The sequence below is a fragment of the Pinus tabuliformis genome, chromosome X (assembly GCF_031772625.1).
Source record: "Pinus tabuliformis cultivar Carrire ecotype Pingquan chromosome X, CPIR1, whole genome shotgun sequence".
NCBI lineage: Eukaryota > Viridiplantae > Streptophyta > Pinopsida > Pinales > Pinaceae > Pinus > Pinus tabuliformis.
The window spans coordinates 1034558417-1034568604 of NC_142308.1; positions in this window are offsets into that span (position 1 = coordinate 1034558417).

Here is a 10188-nt window from a genome sequence, read left to right on the forward strand (position 1 = left end):
ACCCAACCCCTCTTAATCTCTAAGGTCCCACCTTACCAACCATCAATAATATAGAGAAGTAGAGCTCACATTAATCACTAATACTCAATTTTTTTTTGTAACATTACTAACTTGGTTATCATGTAATCATGTTTCTTCATCTATTTTAATGTAAGAACATAACGTAAGAAGTCAGAGATAACTGTCCTTTAAAATTAATTCCAAAACACATTTCCTCTCAAGTTTAAAAGATGATAGCATGTGCTCTTTTCATACTTATATATGAGCTCTAAGTAAGACCGAAATAATTTCCACCCTAATTCCATGTGTGAACGTTAGCTAGATCAACCTATTTGATTTCCTACATTATGCTAAATGAGCTCCACTTATTGACTTTTGATGTCATAACCACATAAATATCATGCTTCTATTATAAAAATCACATATATGTGGATAAGTATTAACCTTTCTATAACAAGGTGAATGAGGGAAGAATATACCTCTCTTCATCACTAAATCCAATAAATATGATATGTTTATGAAATAAAATTCCAAAATATATTGACCCAACATTTCCAAATTCATTAATTAAAAATTCCCAATCTCAATTATTAAGGCAATGCTTCAATCATGAGAATTGTATAATGAATGTTGCAGCAAGAGAAACTACTTTTATCAATTCAAAAGGATATTTTTTTCAAAATGTGCCAAGTAAAACAATGGACCTACCAAAATCAGGCATAAATAGTTGTTTGCTACAATCACTAAAGCATAAGGTTGCACCCCTGAATACATGCAACTCGGATGAACATATTATTCTCATTTGCACAAGTAATTAAATCCTACAGAACTTGTCATTGTAAAATTGCTTCCAACAACACCTTTTTTATGATGGATTTATATGATAAAAGTAACACTATCTTGCTGATCTATTCACACTTCAACAACTTTGCTAAAACTGATTTTCACATTTATACAAAAAAAACTTGCAGACATAGGAAGCTACATCCATTGAATAATATATTCATAAGTTTTTGATACACAAAAGCTATAGTCAATGAGACATTTACTCTAAGAATTTATGTGCATAAAAGCTACAACGATTGAGGTCTTTTGACAAACAATTTGCAAGCATACAATATACAACCATTGAGACATTTTGTCAAACACTTGGCGACTATCATCTCTAAGGACAATTTTGACAACCATTAGCAACATGAATATAAGATTTTTACTCAACCTATTTAACTCATAAAATTCATAAATTAAAACTTCAAATATTGGCATATTAAAACAAAAAACTAAATCATCTTAATCCTTCATCTAAAACTTGACAACATACACACACAGTGGGCAACAATAATCTTCAAGTTCGCCCAAATTTACAATCTAGGTTTTGAATGTGTTCTTTTTGGAATCAAATGGGGGGTTATAGGTCCATTAGGCATAGATACCCACTGATGTTGAGCAGAAATGCAATAGAAATTCCCATCGATGTGATTTCTTAAAACAACAACAAAAATTTCCTACTATCTCTTTTATCACTTTTTTCAGACACTTAGTGTGAAAACTTCATCTACAAGTGTTCATGGAGAAAGAAAACCCAACTTTATGCTAATATGGTATTTTCATCAACTCATGACAACTTACTATGGACAAAAATTCATCATAAAAAAAAATTAAAAACTTTGGCAACACATTGTTTTAATCCCCTTGCATGTACATTCTCAACTACAATTGCGATTCATTATTGGCTAGCTTAGAATTAACTCTGTAAATATCTCATAAACATTCAAAAGTAGGAATTTCCAATGAATTGAAAGTTCTACAACACTTTTAAACTAAGGATAAACTAAAATTTCAGGAATGCTTATGAACATACTTGGCAGTGTATTTATACAATTCTAAAAAGATGGGAATATGCTCCAACTCTAATGAGAGTATGCTTCAGCTCCAATATCCTTACCAACTCATTGTGAACCATCTGGTTTTCCACCCAACCATATCCGGGGAGAAATTCTGCCCCTTTGAACCCCCGAGTTGTAAGAGCTCATAAGCAATACCAACATATAGTAGTAGAAAGATATACAAAGCAAGCTGAGGAAGATAAGTTTCACGTCCTCTCAATACCGCTCATGGATAACTCCACTAGGTAAAACTATTTAGTAATTTAGTTTAGGAATTTCAAATTCATTTTGACAACATTTGGCTACTCTCCCTCTCATAATCCTCTTTAAGTCTCTCCAACTCTTGGTATTATAATGCACCTCCTTCATAGTGATTAATTTTTGTCATAAAGGAGTAATATGCATGCCTTGTATTCCATTTAGAGGAGTGTAACTCATGCCATTAAGGAGATGCATGCATTCCCGAGTTGATGAGAGTATAACATATGCATCAAAGAGAGCGTAAGAGGAGTCTTTTATGGCACGTTTTTAATGAGTGTAAGAGGAATATGCCATTCTTTGATGAGTGCATAAAATAGAGTGTAATGTATTATTAAAAGACAGAGAGAGTTACATAGAGCCATGAGAATCATCAAGGAGAGAAGTGTGAAGTGATTGAGGAGATGAATGTGACTTATAATTCCATTTTTAATAATAATATCATAGTCTTATAAAAGATAATAATAATATTAATATTATTAATAATATTGAGGATTAAGTCGAGATTGAACTATTAGGATTGATTAATGATAAGTTAAGTGGTTTTCCTTCAACTATTCTTGGTTACCAATTTATGCAGGTTGATTTACTATTTTTGAAAAGTCATATTTGCAATGCTGGACATGACTTTCTATTTTTAGAAAATCATTCTAGAATTGTCAGAAATGACATTTAATCAAGGATGAAATTCATCCTTGAGCTACCCATGAGTGGTATTTTTCTTCCAGAGAATAGGGATTTCGTACCCCTATTGCATGCATCTCCATGCCTTAGTAGATTGAGGATTATGTGTCTTGATCTACTCCGAAGATCCAAGATTCCACACCTTGATCTTTTTAAATATTCAGGACTCTATGCCGTAAACATTTTATTACAGATCCAAAACTTCATGTCTTTATATTTCATGGATTTAGGACTCTGCGCCCTAATTTCCATGACTTCTCATCTACTTTGCTTTGAAACTTTGCACTTCACCTTAAGATAATTATTGTGAGCTCATACCCATCTGATGGTTCGTTGGTAAGGTCTTGTTCTAAGACTTGCACACATCACAATATCATAGATCAAGGGAATCAATTGAATTTCATAATTAACTTATTCACATTTTACCAAGGATTGTTGATGACTTCCGCAATCATTTTGGTTTTGGCGAAATGACTTCCGCAGTCATTTATAACTCGAGCTTCCTTGTTGGCAATGACCAAGTCCCCTGTGACATCTTGCTTAGTACAATATTACGCATATATAATCATACACATCAGGTGTAATCCATAAATCATAATTAACCATATGTTCCTCATAACCATGATCATCCATGGATCTATATGTCTCAATCCTAGATCACCATCCATGTCATACATCCATTTCAACACTAGCATACCAAAAGAGAAAACATCGATAATATGCACTTAACCAAAATCAATCTTACTAAAATCAGTCTTAATCATAAGCATGTTGCAACCATGTGACTTAAACTGGGTCTATAGCATACACGCATATACATAAGTCTCGCATGCATAATTTTTATATCACTTCATCAAAATCATCCTCTCTAAATGTCATCAAATCTATCTCATCAAGAAGGGACACCACATATTCCCCCTCTTAGGCTAAACTTGACCCGAAGTTTTTCCTTACAATCACAAGATACTTAGTTATTTTTGATTCTCCTATCAATAAGGTGTTAACCTTATGCATATGTAATTGATACCTTTTTCCTTCATGCCAATCCATAGTTTAATGTCTGCTAAATTGAAAGAAACTCCATGAAAACTGAAACATACCATTCTTAATCAAATAGAAAATATATCCATGCCATATTAGGCATGTTTTGATATAAACTTACAAAACTTTCTATATCAAAACCAACCATACAATTTAAAGTACCATATCAAAATACTATTTTATGTAATTGATATGACATCTACTTAAGTTATATATGATAATTTGAAATTCTACATGTTTTTCTCTTTCAGAGTCTGCATGAATCCTAGATGTGTCATCTTCTTGGTTCTATAGTATGTTGAGCTTGCAAGTTATAAATAGCTCCCACATTGGTTATATAAACAACAATGATGGTCCATCTCATCTCACAATCAAATTTGCATACAAGAAGCATAAAATCATCCACATACAGTTGCCATTGAAACTACAGAACAAAACCCGATGCCATATACAAAATCCAGTCTTACATCCCTCCTAATTTATGTCTTCTCAATCCAAGTTTCCCCTTCTCATTCCATAAGACATTCTTGCGATCAAAATCTTTAGGATCTATTTATAGTTTTTACTAAATGTTTACTCTTTAGGAAAATTCAAATTTGAGGTTCAAGACACCATTTTTATTTTTAAACTAACAAGCTAAGGTTCCATACATTCCTCATTGACCCATTTATGTATTATAGACCATTCCTTTAGCTCCCATAGTCTTCATTATTATTCACTTCTCTTACTTGAGAATCAATTATGAATGACTCTGTTAGAAGATCTTCATTCTGAAAGCAAATTAATGATATCTTTTCGAAAGCGACTTGTAATCAAGAACAACTCTCATAATTATGCATATACAATATTTATATTATTGAATCCATATTGATAACTGCAAGTCAACTTGTTTTTCTATTATAAAATAACTCATGATTTCTAGTCAATAATTAATCATTTCATTTGGTTTTGCATCTTATTCCTTACTATTAATACATACACACAAAAAACAAGCTATGAAAACCATATGTTTTTCAAACTATGAAGAATCTTGTTGATTTAAAATAAGATTTAGACTATCATAAAGGCATTTCTAGCCTAAAGGTAAGTTTCTATTTTTATTTTTTTCCTACCTCTTAAAATATTACAACCTTTTGTAGGACTACTAACTACTCATACAATTATACATCCATGCACAAAATTCCTAAATCCATAAATCTTTTCCATTCAACATATAATATAATCATCTTAGGCTTATAAATAATGCAAGAATTCCATTGCATCAAAATGTGATCCTACTCTCCTTCAATTTCTCCCTCAAAAAAATGTCACAAACACATATTTTTGTAAAACAAGAACTCAAATAAGCTCTTTATTGATCACATACCTTTTTCCTTGGAGTTCAAATAAAACAAAGTTCTCACCACAAAACTTGTTTATCTTCTAAACATGTTATTCTCTTAACAATTTACAAGTTAAATTTCAAGAAAGTAGTTAATCAAGTTCATAAACAAAATCAATTTTGACTCGATCACCTAACTAACAATAGTTTAGAGCAATTCATGAGTTCAATCCTCATAATTTCTCTAATTAGTTTAGTTTAAATAGGATTCAACCAATACACAATTGATAAAATTATTAAGAGGACTATTATGGATTTCCTAGACCTAATTTATCTTAAGGCAATAGAAAAAATATTTCATCAACTTATCACAATATATATTTTTTACATTAAGGAGATGTATGCATATGTAGAATGTAACATATACATTAAAGAGAGCGTAAGAGGAATCTTTTCTGGCATGTGTTTAATGAGTGTAAGAGGAATATACCATTCTTTGATGAGTGCATAAAAGAGAGTGTAATGTATTAGTAAAAGAAAGAGAAAGTTACATAGAGCCATGAGAATCATCAAGGAGAGAGGTGTGAAATGATTGAGGAGATGAATGTGACTTATAATTCCATTTTTAATAATAATATCATAGTCTTATAAAAGATAATAATAATATTAATATTATTAATAATATTGAGGATTAAGTCGAGATTGAACTATTAGGATTGATTCATGATAAGTTAAGTGGTTTTCCTTCAACTATGCTTGATTACCAATTTATGCAAGTTGATTTACTATTTTTGGAAAGTCATACTTGCAATGCTGGACATGACTTTCTATTTTTAGAAAATCATTCCAGAATTGTCATAAATGATATTTAATTAAGAAATTCATCTCTGAGCTACCCATGAGTGGTATTTTTCTTTTGGAGAATAGGGATTTCGCACCCCTATTGCATGCATCTCCATGCCTTATTAGATTGAGGACTCAGTGCCTTGATCTACTCTGAAGATCCAAGATTCCACACCTTGATCTTTTTAAATATTGAGGATTCTGTGCCCTAAACATTTTATTATAGATCCAAAACTTCACGTCTTTATATTTCATGGATTTAGGATTCCACGCCCTAATTTCCTTGACTTCTCATCTGCTCTTCTTTGAAACTTTTCACTTGACCTTAAGATAATGACTGCGAGCTCATACCTATCTGATGGTTCGTTGGTAAGGTCTTGTTCTAAGACATGCACACATCACAATATCATAGATCAAGGGAATAAATTGAATTTCATAATTAACTTATTCACATTTTACCAAGGATGGTTGATGACTTCCACAGTCATTTTGGTTTTAGAGAAATGGCTTCCGCAATCATTTATAACTTGAGCTTCCTTGTTGGCAATGACCAAGTCCTCTGCCACATCCTGCTTAATACAATATTAAGCATATATAATCATACAAATAAGGTGTAATCCATAAATCATAATTAACCATATGTTCCACATAACCATGATCATCCATGGATCTATGTCTCTCAATCCCGGACCACCATCCATGTCATACACCCATTTCAACACTAGCATATCAAAAGAGAAAACATCGATAATATGCACTTAACCAAAATCAATCTTACTAAAATCAGTGTTTATCATAAGCATGTAGCAACCGTGTGACTTAAACCAAGTCTATATCATACATGCATATACATAATTCTGGTATGCATAATCTTTATATCATTGCATCAAAATAACCCTCTCTAAGTGTCATCAAATCTATCTCATCAAGAAGGGACACCACATATTCCCCCTCTTGGGCTAAACTTGACCAGAAGTTTTTCCTTACAATCATAAGATACTTAGTTATGTTTTATTTTCCTATCAATAAGGTGTTAACCTTATGCATATGTAATTGATATCTTTTTCTTCATGCCAATCCATAGTTTAATGTTTTCTAAATTGGAAGCAACTCCATGAAAACTAAAACATACCATTCTTAATCAAGTAGAAAATATATACATGCCATATTAGGCATGTTTTGATATAAAATTCCAAAAATTTCTATATCAAAACCAACCATACAATTTATAGTACCATATCAAAATACTATTTTATGTAATTGATATGACATCTACTTAAGTTATATATGATAATTTGATGTTCTACATGTTTTTCTTTTTCATAGTCTGCATGAATCCTAGATGTGTCATCTTCTTGGTTCTATAGTATGTTGAGCTTGCAAGTTATAAATAGGCTACTCACACATTGGTTGTATAAATAACAATGATGGTTCATCTCATCTCACAATCAAATTTGCATAGAAGAAGCATAAAATCATCCACATATAGTTTCCATTGAAACTACGGAACAAAACTTGATGTCATATATAAAACCCACTCTTACATCCCTTTTGATTTATGTCTTCTCAATCCAAGTTTCCCCTTCTCATTCCATAAGACATACATGCAATCAAAATATTTAGGATCTATTTATAGTTTTTACTAAATGTTTACTCTTTAGGAAAAATCAAATTTGAGGTTCAAGACACCCTTTTTATTTTTTAAACTAACAAGCTAAGGTTCCATACGTTCCTCATTGACCCACTTATGTATTATAGACCATTCCTTTAGCTCCCATAATCTTCATTATCAATTATGAATGACTCTGTTAGAAGATCTTCATTCTGAAAGCAAATTAATGATATCTTTTCGAAAGCGACTTGTAATCAAGAACAACTCTCATAATTATGCATATACAATATTTATATTATTGAATCTATATTGATAATTGCAAGTCAACCTGTTTTCCTATTATAAAATAACTCATGATTTATATTCAATAATTAATCAATTCATTTGGTTTCACGTCTTATTCCTTACTATTAATATATACACACACAAAAAAAAGCTACGAAAACCATATATTTCTCCAACTATGAAGAATCTTTGTTGATTTTAAATAAGATTTACAATATCATAAAGGCATTTCTAGCCTAAATATAAGTTTCTATTTTTATTTTTTTCCTACCTCTCAAAATATTACAACCTTTTGCAGGACTACTAATTACTCATACAGTTATACATCAAAGCACAAAATTCCTAAATCCATCAATCTCTTCCTTTCAACATATAATACAATCATCTTAGGCTTATAAATAATGCAAGAATTCCATTGCATCAAAATGTGATCTCACTCTCCTTCAATTTCTCCCTAAAAAAAAAAATGTCACAAGCACATATTCTTGTAAAACAAGAACTCAAATAAGCTCTTTATTAATCACATACCTTTTTCCTTTGAGTTCAAATAAAACAAAGTTCTCACCACAAAACTTGTTTATATTCTAAACATGTTATTCTCTTAACAATTTACAAGTTAATCAAATTTCAAGAAAGCAGTTCATCAAGTTCATAAACAATATCAATTTTGACTCGATCGCCTAACTAATAAGAGTTAAGAGGAATTCATGAGTTCAATCCTCATAATTTCTCTAATTAATTTAGTTTAAATAGGATTCAACCAATAAACAATTGATAAAATTATGGCTTTCCTAGACCTAATTTATCTTAAGGCAATAGAAAGGATATTTCATCAACTTATCACAATAATTTTTTTCTACATTTCTATAATTTTAAAATCAATTTAATTCTACTTAAATCCAATACATTACAAAATAATTACAATGATAGAGGATAGATATCTAGTTCACACTTGACTCCATATATCAAAATCTGTTATTCCAAACATTCTAAACCACATAATGGTGTTCACTATACTAATATTAGTATCTTCCTTTGTAAAAAAAAAGAAAATAATGGATTTAAATCTCAAGAAAATTCATGTTACGAACCTCTATCCATTTAACTTTAATTACATGCAATCAATCCTCCTTAATCATGTCTATGAGATTTTATCAAAATAATTTGTTCACTCTAACCATAAGAATTACTTAGCTCATAGATATATGTTCGTATGGATTCCACACCCATACTTTACATCATTACTTAGGTCGCATATATATGTTAGTATGGATTCCACACCCATACATTAGCTCATAGATATATGCTAGTATGGATTCCAAACCTATATATTAGCTCATAGATATACGCTGGTATGGATTCCACACCCATACATTAGCCCATAGATATATGCGAGTATGGATTCTAAACCTATACATTAGCTCATGGATATATGCTAGTATGGATTCCACAACCATATATAACTTAAGGAAAAAATAATCTTCAAGTGTTCCTTAAAATGGCTTCCACAACCCTTCATGCACTAGTCATTTAAGCCTCTTGTGGAAGGTCACAACACAACCTAGTATTTGAGTAATTTCAAGTTATTTGATGCATAATGTCAACCCAAACTACACAAAATCATATCAAGGAAATCATAGGAATTTCATTCTTAATCGTTAAGAATGTATTCCCAAATCATATTTTAACACATCAAATTAATGCACATACATTACTCGTGAATCTACATTCACAGTTAAAAGTGACATCCTTCAAGGTAACTTTGTTAAGTTTCCATTAGTGTAGATAAGAAAAGAGTCAAAATTAACATGATGAACTCAATCATCATGTTAATTGAATCTCAACCTTACACTTGTTACACATTCCCAAAGCATACACACCAAGGTCATCATACTATAGTTTAGATTAGGCCAATATTTTTCTTGGTAGATACAATTTTAGCTAGTAAAGATGGCTAGTAGGCCCATATCACATTGATAATGATGCATTAAACATATATGAAACCATGCATGCACTCCACATATCTCACTCACCCATTGACAATCAAGTCACATGCTTGGGTTTAATCACCAACTTCTCAAGCTCATCTTTTCCCATCATATCTTTAAGTCCTTTATCATATTTCTAATAATTTGTCTTAACAAAAATATAAAGGAATATAAGAAATCATTCTTTTTATTTCATGAGTTTCTAAATGACATAATAATAATAATATCCCTTATGCAACCAATATGCTTCCAAGTCAACATACACAATAA